Source organism: Tenrec ecaudatus, chromosome 8 (genome assembly GCF_050624435.1).
Source record: "Tenrec ecaudatus isolate mTenEca1 chromosome 8, mTenEca1.hap1, whole genome shotgun sequence".
Classification (NCBI taxonomy): Eukaryota; Metazoa; Chordata; class Mammalia; order Afrosoricida; family Tenrecidae; genus Tenrec; species Tenrec ecaudatus.
In genome coordinates, this window is record NC_134537.1 from 77,585,213 (window position 1) to 77,599,897 (window position 14,685).

Genomic DNA, 14,685 nt, shown 5'->3' on the forward strand with positions numbered 1-14,685 from the left:
AGATCGTTTAATTTAAAAATATATTATTGTTTTCATTGATCATAAAAATTGAAGCTGTCTGTTATTGTTTGATCTTCATCATGGCAAAGCAGTGCTCTGCTTTGTCGACGTACATGTGGAGTAAGCAGTGCCGATTCGGGTGGCATCCTTTGTTCCTTCCATTCCTGCTTTACATCTTTTACGGAGCCACCCTTCCTCCGCACCCCGGAATGTATTCTAGTAACAGCGCATTAATTTAAACCAGAATTAGGATAATGCAGACAAATTACAAATGGATGTTTGGCATATGGCTTGGTCTTTCTTCTGTGCTGTAGTTTAGCCCTGAGACTCACTAGTACAAGAGATTTAAAAGATTAGTGTTTAAAGTCGTGAAGTGGAAAAAGTTGAAATTCCAAAAATAACATTTGCATTAGTGGAAACTGGGAAATACTTTACTTAGTTATATTTAAGTATTGCTTTAGGTTTATGTGAATGAAGTATAAATTTAATTTTTATGTTGTATTATACTTTGTTTATAGTTTATATTATCCATTTATAAAATTAACTACATATAATGTTATATGTATGGAATATCATTTGGACCCTAGCTTCAGTGAATGAATTCCCTGTGTTTTTTCCTCTTAATCAAAATGTCTCTGATTCTTCCATCAACTCTTTTTTACCCTCAAGTCTCAAAGGGTAGAAAAATGTTTTCTATCCTTAATAAATATACTTAACATATATACTCGTGTATAAGCCGAGATTTTCCGCACATTTTGGGGGCAGTTTTTGTGGTAAAATGAGGTGCCTCGGCTGATATTCGGGTCGGCTTATACTCGAGGATATATCTGCATTTGTTTCTGAACCCAATATTTTCTGCTTGGACTGTAAGCAGGGCAGTGAAACCAGACATAAAAATCAGTTTTTACTTTTGATACCCTTAAAGTCCAAAATCTTGAGTGCAATTAAATATCACTCTGTGCAGTGTTCTGTCAAGGAGCCCTGGTAGCCAATGGCTGCTAACCACAAGTTAGTGTTATGAACCACCAGTACTTCTGCTGGAGCAAAGACCTGGCATCTGCTTTTGTAAGAATTATAACCCAGGACACCCTGTGGAGTGGTTCTACTCCATCTTATAGGTTCACTATGAGGTGGAATTTCAAATCGACTTTCACTGAAGCTCATCCAACAACGATTGCAAGCTACATTGACTGGGAGCTGTCAGAAGTTCAGGCCAGATTCAGAAGGGGACGTGGAACAAAGAATATAATTGTCACTATCAAATGGATCTTGGCTAAAAGCAGAGAATACCAGAAAGATGTTTACTTGTGTTTTATTGACTATGCCAAGGCATTTGACTATGTGGATCTTAACAAACTGTGGATAACCTTGAGAATACTGGGAATTCCAGAACACTTTATTGTGCTCATGCAGGACTTGCACAGGGATCAAGCTGCAGTTGTGGAAATAGAGCAAGGGGATAGTTCATGCTTTAAAAGTACTAAAGGTATACAGCTTGATTGTATAAAGAATAATTCAGTATCAGGATTGATGGAAGACTTATTGACAACCTGTGATATGCAGATGACACAACCTTGCTTGATTAAAACGAGGAGGAATTAAAGCACTTGCTGGTGGAAATCAAGGATCACAACCTTCGGTATGGATTACAACTCAGTGTAAAGAAAACAAAATGTTCACAACTGGGCTAATAGGTAACATCATGATAAATGGAAAAAAGTTTTAATTTGTCAAGAATTTTGTCTTGCTTATTTTCACAGTCTGTGTTCATGGAAGCAGTAGTCAAGAGATCAAAACACTTGTTGTATTAGGTAAATCTGCCACACAACACTTCTTAGGAGTATTGAAAAGCAAAGATGTTACTTTAAAGACTAAAGTGAGCCTGATCCAAGCCATCTTATTTTACATTGCCTCATCTGCATGTGAAAGTTGGACGTTGAATAAGGAAGACCTAAGAAGAATTGATACAGTTGAAGAATATTGAAAGGACCTCTCTTATTGCCATCAAGTCAATACTGACTCATGGTAACCCCCTGTGGGTTTTCTAAACTGTAACTCTTGACAAGAGTAGAAAGTCCAGGGTTTCTTCCAGGGTGGTGGCTTTGAACTGCTGGCCATGCTGGTCACAGCCCAACACATAACCACTGCCCCATGAACTGCTAAAAGGAAAAACTGATCTGATATGTCTTGGAAGAAGTACAGAGTGCTCCTGAGAGGCAAGGATAGTGAGACTCTGCCCTACATACTTTGGACATGTTGCTAGGAGAGACCAGTCCCTGGCGAACGACACCATGCTTGGTAAGATGGAGGGGCAGCCTCCCACGAGAAAAACTTCTTTCAAAGGACGACACTGATTCTGCAGCTCCGGGAGAGGGACATATCTGATCAGAGCACACGAGAGCAGATGAAGGGGGAGGAGGAGACAGTGGAATACAGCCTGGCCCACCAGGCCGTGAGGATGATGTTCCAGATTAGAGCAGCCAGTCCACAGAGAGGACAACATGGCTGGCCCCACTATCAGACATGACGCCCTCAGTGACCAATGGCACTACAGGTGACAGCACCGGAGACACAGTGTGCAAATTGTACCTGACCTGATCCCACCACACCGAGGCAAAGCACTGGGGGAGTGCTGCGGAACAGCAAGGGAATGGAGCGGCAAGGTCCCCAGGGAATGCTGAAAGTGGACTTTGGGGCCAGGGCGGGGTGCCCCAACAGACTGGACTGGAAAACACTCCTAAAGACCAACAAATGATCCTTGAACTAACTACAAGCTTTTCTTTCTTGATGTGTTTTGTTCTTTGTCAATGGTTTGTTGTTGTGGTTTTGTTATCTGGTTGTATACTGTTGCTTTGTTTTCCTCTGTCTAGTTTTTGTGCATGTTATTATCTCCGCAGGTCTTTCTAAATAAGACAGGCTGGGTGAACTATCTGGAGGAAAAACAACGGGACCAACAGTTCCGGGGTGACTTGGGATAGGAGGAGGTGGAGGGTAAGGAAGTGGTGTTAACAAACCCAGGGACAAGGGAGCAACATGGGATCCAAATTGGTGATAAGGGGGGAGGGGCAGGCCTGGTAGGGAACGATCAAGGGTAAGTTTATGTAAAGAAGAGGTATAGCTGTAACCCAGGTAGGGACTGAGCATGATAGTGGGGCAGAAGGAAAGTCAAGGGAAATAGAGGAAAGAGCTAGGAGTCAAAGAGCATTTATATAGGTCTAGACAAAGACATGTACATGTAAATATATATATGAGGATGGGGTAATAGATCTATGTGTCTATATTTATAGGTTTAGTATTAAGGTGGCAGAAGGACCTTGGGCCTCTACTCAAGCACTCCCTCAATGCATGAATACTTCTATTAAATTGGCATTCTATGATGCTCACCCTCCCGACAACTGCTGAAGCCAAAGCGGGTAAACAAGTAAATGTGAAGAAAGCTGATGGTGCTCGGCTGTCAAAAGAGATAGTGTCTGGGGTCTTAAAGGCTTGAAGATAAACAAGTGGCCATCTAGCTCAGAAGCAACAAAGCCCACATGGAAGAACGCACCAGCCTGTGTGATCACGTGGTCCCGAAGGGATCAGTTATCAGGCATCAAAGAACAAAAAATCATATTGTCTGCACACCTCCATGATACGATTGCCTAAGACAAACGGGTGCATAAGAAAATGTGGCGAAGAAAGCTGATGGTGCCCGGCTATCAAAAGAGATAGTGTCTGGGGTCTTAAAGGCTTGAAGGTGAACAAGCAGCCATCTAGCTCAGAAGCAACAAAGCCCACATGGAAGAAGCACACCAGCCTGTGCGATCGCGAGGTGCCAAAGGGATCAGGTATAAGGCATCATCATCATTTAAAAAAAAATCTTACCATAGTGAATGAAGGGGGAAGTGCAGAGTGGAGACCCAAAGCCCATTCGTCGGCCACTGGAGATCCCCTCACAGAGGGGTCTAGAGGAGGAGATGAGTCAGTCAGGGTGCAACGTAGAACCGATGAAGAATACAGCTTTCCTCCAGTTCCTAAATGCTTCCTCCCACCCCCCCTCAATTACCATGATCCGAATTCTACCTTGCAAGTCTGGATAGAGCAGAGGTTGTACACTGGTGCATATAGGAGCTGGAGGCACAGGGAATCCAGGGTAGATGATACCTTCAGGACCAGGGGTGTGAGGGGCGATACTGGGAGAGTAGAGGGAGAGTGGGTTGGAAAGAGGGAACTGATTACAGGATCTACATGTGACCTCCTCCCTTGGGGACAGACAACAGGAAAGGGGGTGAAGGGAGATGCCGGATAGGGCAAGATACGATAAAATAATAATCTATAAATTATCAAGGGCTCATGAGGGAGGGAGGAGTGGAGGGGGGTGGGGGAAGAGGACCTGATGTAAAGGGCTTAAGTGGAGAGCAAATGCTTTGAAAATGATGAGGGCAAAGAATGTACAGATGTGCTTTATACAATTGATGTTTGTATATGTATGGATTGTGATAAGAGTTGTCTGAGCCCCTAATATGTTGTTAAAAAAAAAAAAAAGATGGAGGGGCAGAAAAAGAGAGGAAGGCCCTCAAGCAGATGGATGGACACAGCGGCTACCACAACCGGCTCAAGCAGAGGAGCAATTGTGAGGATGGCACAGGACTGTGCAATGTTTCATTCTGCTGTGCACAGGGTCATTATGGATTAGAACCCACTCCATGTCACCTAACAGGAATAACAACATGGATTAAAATTGCACCGACTATGGTATGTAGGGAAAATAATAAAATGCAAAGTCAGCTTATGGTTGTCTAAGAAATGTAGGCAATTAGACATGCTATTTAATAAACACAGTCCCTGCATAGACCTTTTCTGCCTGGAGGGATGAACTCAGCCACATTAATAAGGGAAAGGAGTATATTTATTAATGCATTAAAGTATGAAGTAAAAGGTAAAAATAAAATCATCTCTCTTAATAGATATAATGATTGTCCATGTAGAGAGGTTGAAGTGATCTATCCCCCGCCCCACAAAACATGAGGTTACTATGGTAGCAGGATAAAGTGATACAAGTTCAACATTGAAAACTTAAGGGACACATTTAATGCATTTTCTACACAGCCGCCAGTGTAGTTGTGGTTAGACGGTTGTTTCCTATTGCAACTAGGCTGAAGCTCCATATTCTTAACATGGCTCAAATTATCCTGTATCCTTATTTTTGTAAGCATTTATTATTCCTTCTCTCTTTCTCTAGTTCTCAGCTACATTGGTCTCTGTTCTCATCCTCAAATGAATCAAACCACTTTACCATTGCATGCATATGAGAATATTCTTTACCTCTTTTATCTACTTCTTGGTTATCAAAGTTTCTTCTTTTAAAAGATGGTCTCTGACCCACTTCATCCAAATCTTGCACATTTCTAGATATAACTTTTCAAAGCTGCAATTAAATAACTATTTGTGTGTTTAATAAATATCCATTTTCTCCTGTAAGACTAGAAGCTACAGAAGGTCAGTTGATGTCTGTTTTGTTCATGTTTACAACTTCTGCTTCTAGTACCTAAATATTTGTGACATAGGAATAAGGTAGAAAGAAAATAATCTAGTTTAAAGGATATTTAATAAGATTTTATTTTATATAGGAATGCTATCATGCATTTGTAATGACTTTTTTTCTTCCCTCTTTTGTAAATCTTTTTTAGCATATGTGCTTATTTTTTAATTTAAAAGTAGTTATCATGGCATCACTATTGTTTTTTTTGTTGTTGTTAGATGCTGTCAAAAGTTAATTCCAACTCATAGGAATGGTATATAAATTAGAACCAAGCGTTTCTGATCCCGCATCACTGTGACTGTCATGACTATGTCTGAGCTCATTGTTGAAGTTACTGTGGTAATCCATCTTGGTGAGGACTTTTATTCTTTTTCACTAATCCTCTGCTTACCAAGCATGATTTACTTATTCTCACTGATAAATCCAGTATGTTGTATTTCAGATATTCTTGTTGTTGTTAGGTACTGTCTGGTCAGTTCCAACTGTAAGGTGCATAGCAACGTCATGCACAACTGAATGGTCCTGTGTCAGCCTCACATTTGTCAGATGTGCGAGCCCATTTTTTCAGCTGTGTGTAGTTTAGCAGAAAGAAGATACAAGGGAGATCCTTAAGTAATTATTACCCACCTATTTCTCACAATGAAAATAATTATTTTAAAAGCCTACAGCTGTTATATTTCTTACTACATATGGATGGAGTCAGAAAGTTATGATTACGTATGTTTAATTTACAGGCTTCACACAGAATTACCCTCCAACGCCAACTTGAAGCGAAACTCTTCAAACTAACAAACATGCCTATTAAAGATAATATGGCAAGATAGTATTCATAGTAGTAATTAGGAGATTAACATTCTTGGCCATATGAATATTGTAGAATACTCGGCTCCTATCAAATTCTGTTGAGGGGGTTCTAACAGTGACCCCAGGTTTAATCAAATAACATGTTGCCTATTTCTGAGCTATTTGTACGGTAGTTGACATGCTCCAGTTCATTGCTTTCACTGCCATGTATTTTGAGTGTCTTCCAACCTTGGCGGCTTATCTTCCTTCACTATATCAGACAGTTTTCTATTATGACCAATAGGGTTCTTACTGACTGATTTTTGGAAGTAGTTTGCTCAGCCCTGCTTCTGAGTCTGCCTTAGTCTAGAAGCTTTGTTGAAGCTTGTCCACCTTTGGTGACCCTGTTAGTATTTGAAATAACTGTGGATATCGTGTAGTTTCTTAGCCACACACAGGCCACCACAGTATGATAAATGAGTGATGGTAGACTGTCATCCACATAAAAATACTTGTATTAGTATATAATTCACATAACATACAGTTCAATATTATGGTATTACAAAGATTTCTGGGGTGGGGTGGGTAGTAAAAGGGAGCTGATGTGTAGGAGTTCAGAAGGAGGAGAATGTTTAGAACCTGATTGTGGTAGCAATTATATAATACTGCTTGATGTGATTGAACTCTGGAATGGTATGATAAAAGTATGAGCTCTCAATAAAATTGTTTTGGAAAAATAAAGTTAAAATGGAAATGTTTTTACAAACATCGCCGCAATCCATTTTAGGACCTTTTCTTCATTCTTGTACTCATTGTTATTAACTCCTCATTTCTTCCCAGCCTCACCTACCATGTTCCTAGGAAATTATTGATCCAGCTGCTGTCTCTATAGAATTACCTATCCTGGATTTCATATACAGAAAAATGTATAAAACAAAACCAGAAAAACCCAACAATGACAAAATAAAACAGAACCACCTCAGTTGACAAGAAAGAAAATATTGAAAACTGAACAAATGTCAAATGGGCCAAAAGGGAAATCATTTGAGAAGATGTCACGTTTACCCAAACTGCATCTGCAGTAACCCACCCTCCAGTGCATCTGTCTGGTAGCAGTGGCATGCACATCCCTTGTGTATAATCAAGAGAGGTGCCACCAGATGCCTAACGTATATGGGAATCCTGAAAATTGATTTGGGGCTTTCACTGTCATCTGTAACCTTCGGCAAAGCTGAGTGTTCAGGATTAAGCTCGAATACTATTCCTTCCTCTGGTCTTGGATTTTATTGTTTACATTCCTCGGATCACACAGACTGGAGTACTTCTTCCGTGTAGCCTTTCCTAATGTCTCATTCGATGCTTGATTTAAAACCCCAGACACATTCTTTCTGATAGCTAGGCACCATTTGCTTTCTTCACCACGCTTTGACATAACATGAGGAGAAGTACTGAGCAGGGTCCTACCATATGAACGAATTGTTCTTAGATGAGGGCTGTGATTAAGTACAAGCTCAAAATCCATTTTTATGTCTATGGTTAATATGTCTTGGGATCACTTTAGAAACAGCATTATTATTTTATTAAAAAATGTTATAAATCATCTCCCTGGGGAATATGATAATTCTTTGTACTAATTTAGCCAATATTATAGCATTTAAAACACTTGAAAAAGGATAGCACACCTGTATAGGCCAGTTTTTATAACAAAGGATATGGATTACTGATTTGTACATACTAAAGACTTACGTGATTGGACACCCTTTACACAAACACTGAGGGTTGGAGGTCGGACGTAGCTTTCAATAACACTCATTCGCAAAAGGGGGACAATGCTTGCTGAACTAAGACATGGCAAAAAGAAAAGAGTATAAGAAAATAGCAAGTAAACGATAGTCTTGAGCTCCCATTTGTTGAGCTCCCTCAAATCGAGATTTGAATCAAAGTCCAATGACTTCCATATTCATAACATTGGGATAATGGTTCTCTGCTTCTTTTTTCACTAGAGCATTTCAGCCTTAAGCTAGGGGAGTATTTCAGTTCCTTTAATCTGCTACAGGTATATTTAAGGTGAAGTCCAGTTTGCTTAGTGGTGTAGCCTATGAATGATGTTGTGTACTTGGAGCCTAAAAGTCCTTGTTGAATGTGGCAGTAGCCATTGGTCAGCCCTGGATAGAAACCAGGGCAAAAGTGCCCAATTAGGACCGTAATACAGGATTGTTCTCCCATTTGGGGTCTATCTATGTAATGTTAAGCATTTTTCCCAAAGGCATTTGACTGTGTGGATCAGAACAAATTATGAATAGCCCTGACAAGAATGGGAACTCCGGAATACTTCATTGTGCTCCCGCAGAAATTGTCCATGGATCAAGAAGTAGTTGTGTGAACAGAACAAAGACATACTGCTTGGTTTATTGTCAATAAAGGTGTTGCTCATCAGAGTTGTATCCTCACACCATATTTATCCAATCTGTATGCTGAGGAAATCAGGGAGTTGGAATTTATGAAGAAGAATGGGGCTTTAGAATTGGAGGATGACTTATTAACAACCTTCGATACAAAGATGACACAAACTTGCTTGATGAAAGTGAGGAGGACTTGAAATCCTTGTGGCTGAATACCAAGGATTGCATCCTGCAGTATGGATTACAATTCAGTGTAGAAAAACAAAATTCTTCACAACTGAACCCACCAGGTAACATGATTAACAGAGACAAGATCGAAATTGTCAAGGCTTTTGTCTGGCTTGGATCCACAGTAAATGTCCATGGAAACTGCAGTCAAGAGAGCAGTTGACACATAGCTTTGGATAAATCTGCTGCACAAGACCTTTTAAAGTGTTGAAAAGCAAGAATATTATTCTGAGGACTAAGTTGCACCTCACCTAAGTCATGCCTCCTGTGCATGTAAAATATGGATATGGAATAAGGACGACCAAAGAAAAAGTGATGCATTTGAATGAAACAGGATAAAAGAATATTGACAGGTCAAAAAGCTGATTAAAAAGAAAGAACAAATAAATATGTCTTGGAAGAAGTACAGCCCGATGGTCTTTAGAAGTAAGGGTTGCTAGACTTTGTCTCACATACTTTGGACATGTTCTGAGGTGAGACCAGTCCCTAGAAAAGGACTCGTGCTTGGTAAGGTAATGGGCAGTGAAAACGAGGAAGACCCTTGACAAGATAAATTGGTATAATGACTACAGCATTGGGTGCCAAGATAAAACAGTTGGGAAGATGGGTGTAGGACTGGGCAGTGTTTCATTCTGTTGTGTAATTTGGGACTGATTTGATGGCACTTAACAAAAATAACAATTTATACCATGTCAACATTAGCACTGTCAGGGAATTCTGTGTATCCTGTTGAAATATTCCTTTGAATATGAAGAACAAAATATGTCTGAGGGGCAAGATTAAGGATGTAAGGTGGATGGAGAAAGGTTCTCTAAGAAAATCCACGTACAAAAGTCCTTGCTGCCCTTGAAGAATGAGCAGGTACTTTGTCATGACTGGGGGAAATTCCTGTACTCAACTTTCCCAGTTGTTTCTCACCAGTTAACTTTTCAGTTTTCTGAACACTTCTTTTTAATAGATCCTTGCGATCATCCTATGTTTTTCAAAAAATTTTACCATGGTTACCCCTCTGTAATCCCTAAAAATAATCACCATAATCTTTTGAGCTGACCCACTTGCCTCCATTTAACTGGCCCTGCAGATACCTTCAGAAGCCAGTTTTGATGGGACTTATTTTTGAAGACACCCTAATGAAACCAAGGCAAGTGCATTACTAAGAGCATCCACCCACTTGCCAGAGACATGTTGAAATGCATTTTGTTTGGAATCAACCTGTGCAGGTATCAACTGGTATACAAGTAGCAATACTTTTGGCCTTACCTTCCTGTTATCGTACTGTTCTGGAGAATTGAGATCAGTAGGGGCCCAAGAAGCCCCAAATCCAGGTTACTAGTGCTGCTTTTCTTGTGGAGGTTCAAGGGGAGAATTCCTTCCTTGTATTCTCCAGGTGAGGTGCTGCCTGCATTTCTTGGCTCATGGTAACTTGATAGCAATTTTATCACTACAACCTCTACTTAAATGGTCTTGTCTCCTTCTCTGACTACAGTTCTCCTGCCTCCTTCTTCTTAAAGGCCCTTGTTGCCGCCCTGTTGATCCAGGACATTTTTTTAATCTTAATATTATAATCTTAATTATACTCAAAAAGTTCCTGTTGTCATGTATAATCACACAGTCACAGATTTTGAGGACATCATTGGAAGGACATTACCTGCACAAGTCCACATGTATTCATCCCCTGTTAGTGTTACATTGTTTTGCAGGTTGTGTTAGGCCTGGTTGACTATAGAAACAAATCCAGTGACACTCATATATGTGTAAGAAAGAGCTTTATACCAAGAAATAGTTATATATCAGGAAAATATCCCACCCCAGTCCAATTCAAGTCCATAAGTTCTATACTAGACCATCTTCAGACTCAGGAAGCCACATATAATAATGCAGAAATGTCATTAGCCAGTGGGTACAAAGTCCCATGGATTCAATGGTGGTGAATGCATCTCCAGGGCACTGTCAGCAACCTGTCAGCCATCAGGAAGGTGGGAGTAGAGAGAGAGTGAGGAGAGTCCCAGGACCCTCCTTATGAGAAGACCACGCTCACAAGGAGGCACCTTTAGGCTGCGACCTGTTTGACAGGCTAACCTCTACCCCTACACTTTTATATATCTTCAACTTGACATGAAATTATGTAACTAACATATATGGTAATTATTTTTCATCTAACTTCTAAAAGGATGAGATTTCAAAAAGTTTAGAAATGAAGGAATCTTTTCCCAAGTGTATCTTTGTCCATGGCATTTTCTTTTCTTTTTTTTTTTTAACAATTTATTAGGGGCTCATACAACTCTTATCACAGTTCATACATATACATACATCAATTGTATAAAGCACATCTGTACATTCTTTGCCCTAATCATTTTTTTCTCCTCTTTCTTTTTTTACATTTTATTAGGGACTCATACAACTCTTATCACAATCCATACATATACATACATCAATTGTATAAAGCACGTCCATACATTCCCTGCCCCAATCATTCTCAAAGCATTTGCTCTCCACTTAAGCGCTTTGCATCAGGTCCTCTTTTTTTTCCCCCCTCCCTCCCCTCTCCCCCATCCCTCATGTGCCCTTGGTAATTTATACATCGTTATTTTGTCATATCTTGCCCTATCCGGAGTCTCCCTTCCCCCCCTTCTCTGCTGTCCCTCTCCCAGGGAAGAGGTCACATGTGGGTCCTTGTAATCAGTTCCCCCTTTCCAACCCACTCACCCTACACTCTCCCAGCATCGCCCCTCACGCCCTTGGTCCTGAAGGTATCATCCACCCTGGATTCCCTGTGCCTCCAGCCCTCATATGTACCAGTGTATAGCCTCTGCCCTATCCAGCCCTGCAAGGTAGAATTTGGATCATGGTAGTTGGGGGGAGGAAGCATCCAGGATCTGGGAGAAAGCTGTGTTCTTCATCGGTACTACCTCGCACCCTAATTAACCCATCTCCTCTCCTAAACCCCTCTATGAAGGGATCTCCATTGGCCGACACTTGGGCCTTGGGTCTCCACTCTGTACTTCCCCCTTCATTTAATATGATATATATATATATATATATATATATACACACATACATACACACACACATATATACATACACACATATCTTTTATTTTTGTTGTATGATGCCTTATACCTGGTCCCTTGGCACCTCGTGATCGCACTGGCCAGTGTGCTTCTTCCATGTGGGCTTTTTTGCTTCTGAGTTAGATGTTCACCTTCAATCCTTTAAGACCCCAGACACTATTTCTTTTGATAGCCAGGCACCATCAGCTTTCTTCACCACATTTGCTTATGCACCCATTTGTCTTCAGCGATCCTATCATGGAGGTGTGCAGTCAATGATATGATTTTTTGTTCTTTGATGCCTGGTAACTGATCCCTTCGGGACCACTCGATCACACAGGCTGGTGTGTTCTTCCATGTGGACTTTGTTGCTTCTGAGCTATATGGCCGCTTGTTTATCTTCAAGCCTTTAAGACCCCAGTCACTATCTCCTTTGATAGCTGGGCACCATCAGCTTTCTTCACCACATTTACTTGTTCACCCACTTTGGCTCCAGCAGTTGTGTCGGGAGAGTGAGCATCATAGAGTTCCAATTTAATAAAAGAAAGTGTTCATGCATTGAGGGAGTGTTTGAGTAGAGGCCCAAGGTCCTTCCACCACCTTAATACTTCTTTTAATTTTCTAAAGAAATTTATTAGAATTAACTTTATAATAAATGTTTCTGAGGGAGAATAGTTGCCACCAAACATTGGTTGTATTTATTTATTTATATTTTGGCATTATTCATTCATTCATTTATTTCAGCTCTGGCTTGAAATGGGTCTGCAGCTTCTACCTCTTTCAAGTCTTCAGTTTTATCTTTAAAATATGAATCGTTTCCACATTCTATTCCAGAGCATATACATGTATGTGTGGTGTGTGTTTAATCCAAAAAATATTTGCAATTATTTAGTAATGGTTGAATGGGGCAGTGGTGGCTCGGTAGAACTCTTACCTTCCATTTTTGGTTTTGTTTGTATGTCTAGTGATATGTAATTCAGTACCACATAATAACTAACCAAAACTAAATTCTGTGCCTTCAAGTTGATTCCGACTCATAGTGACCTAACAGGACAGGGTAAAACTGTTTCTGGGACTGTCACTCAAATGAGAGTAGAAAACTTCATCTTTCTCCCTCTGTGCACCTGGTGGTTTTTTAACTACTGACCTTGTGAATAGCAGCTCACTCATCACCCAGTGGTTTAAATTAGTTGTGCATTCACCTTGATAATCAGTTTTAGGGTATTTTCTTCATTCTTGTATACATTATTATTCGCTCCCCTTCCCCCCATCCTCAATATCTTCCTGTCATAACCCTAAGAAACTTTTAATGTTATTGCAGTCTCTAGATTTGCCTGTCTTGTGTTTCACAGAAAGAAAATCACTAAAAAAATTTTTTAAACCCCAACCACAAAATAAGACAGAGAAAAAGCTCAATCCAAAAGATAGCGGAAAGTAATAACAACTAGAAAAAAGTTTAAAATGTATCCAAAGAATAAACAAATGGTAAGATGTTACATTTTAACCTAACCATATCTGTAGTGATCTCTGTCTGAGGACAAGCCTATTCACATCCTTGATCAATGGACTGAGGGAATTCAAGAACAGCTTAGTCCTTAATTAGTCCATTCAGGAGCTCTGTAAATGGACTTTGGGCTTTCATTGTCATCCATAGCTTTCTGCAAAGAGGGTACTCAGAATTTAAGCACTGAAACAGTCTCCTCTTCTGATCTTGGATTCTACTGTTAATCCTTTACTCACATGGGTTTGTGTGATTCTGTGTGGACTTAGCTAACACTCACTTAGATAGCTACTTGTATTAAGCGATTTTAAGACCCCAGATGCAATTATTTCTGATAGCTGGGCAGGATCTAATTTCTTCATACTTTGCTATAGCACTCATATCTTCAGGAATCACTTCATGAGGGCAAGTATCAATCAGGACCTTATAATAAGAACCAGTTGTTCATAGATTAGGGCTTTCAAGTTCAAAATCCATTCATATATTTACATTTGATCTATGTCTCTGGTCCACTTTGGAGACACATTATCAGTTTTTGGTCCACTTTGGAGACATATTATCAGAGAAATGACTTAACTAATCTCTATGGACTGTTGGTAATTCTAATAATATCAATTTAACCAATGGTATAGAATGAAAAGTACTATTCAGAAAGGGGAAATATACAGATATAGGAAAGTTTTTTAGAAAAAAATCCATAGATTGTTGACTTGTACAAATTAAAAACACGATTGACTGAACAACTGATTACAAAAACAATGAGGATTGGACAGAAGAAAAAATTTTAATGTTCACTCATTACGGCAATATTATGTCTGCTAGACTAAGACGTCATAAAAATTGAAGAGAGTATGGAATCGCAAATACACGGGAGCCTTACGTTGCCAGTTATTGTGTACTTTCTAGAGTAATAGATTTGAACCAAAGTCCAATGACTTCCCAATCCACGACCTTGAGATAGCGGTCTTGTGCTTCTTCTCACGCTTGTAGTCAAATGGTGTATTTCAGTTCTTTTCATCTATAACAGGTGTCGGTATGGTAAAATTCAGTTCCCTTAATGGGATTTCCCAATCAAATAATTCTGATGTGGTTGTGGTAGTTACATAATCTGGTGTCAGTTTGAGGATTCAAAGTGAAGGGGTGGAGTCTAGCCTGTCAATCAGGTCATAGCCAATAAGGCCTCTTTATAGACATGGCCTT

General features: G+C 39.9%; 1 protein-coding gene across 3 annotated transcripts in view; it reads left to right on the forward strand.

Moving 5' to 3' along the window:
• MCPH1 (microcephalin 1) overlaps positions 1-14,685 on the forward strand; it is a 348,942-nt gene that overhangs the window by 121,733 nt on the left and 212,524 nt on the right. The gene's annotated exons all lie outside the window — the stretch shown is intronic.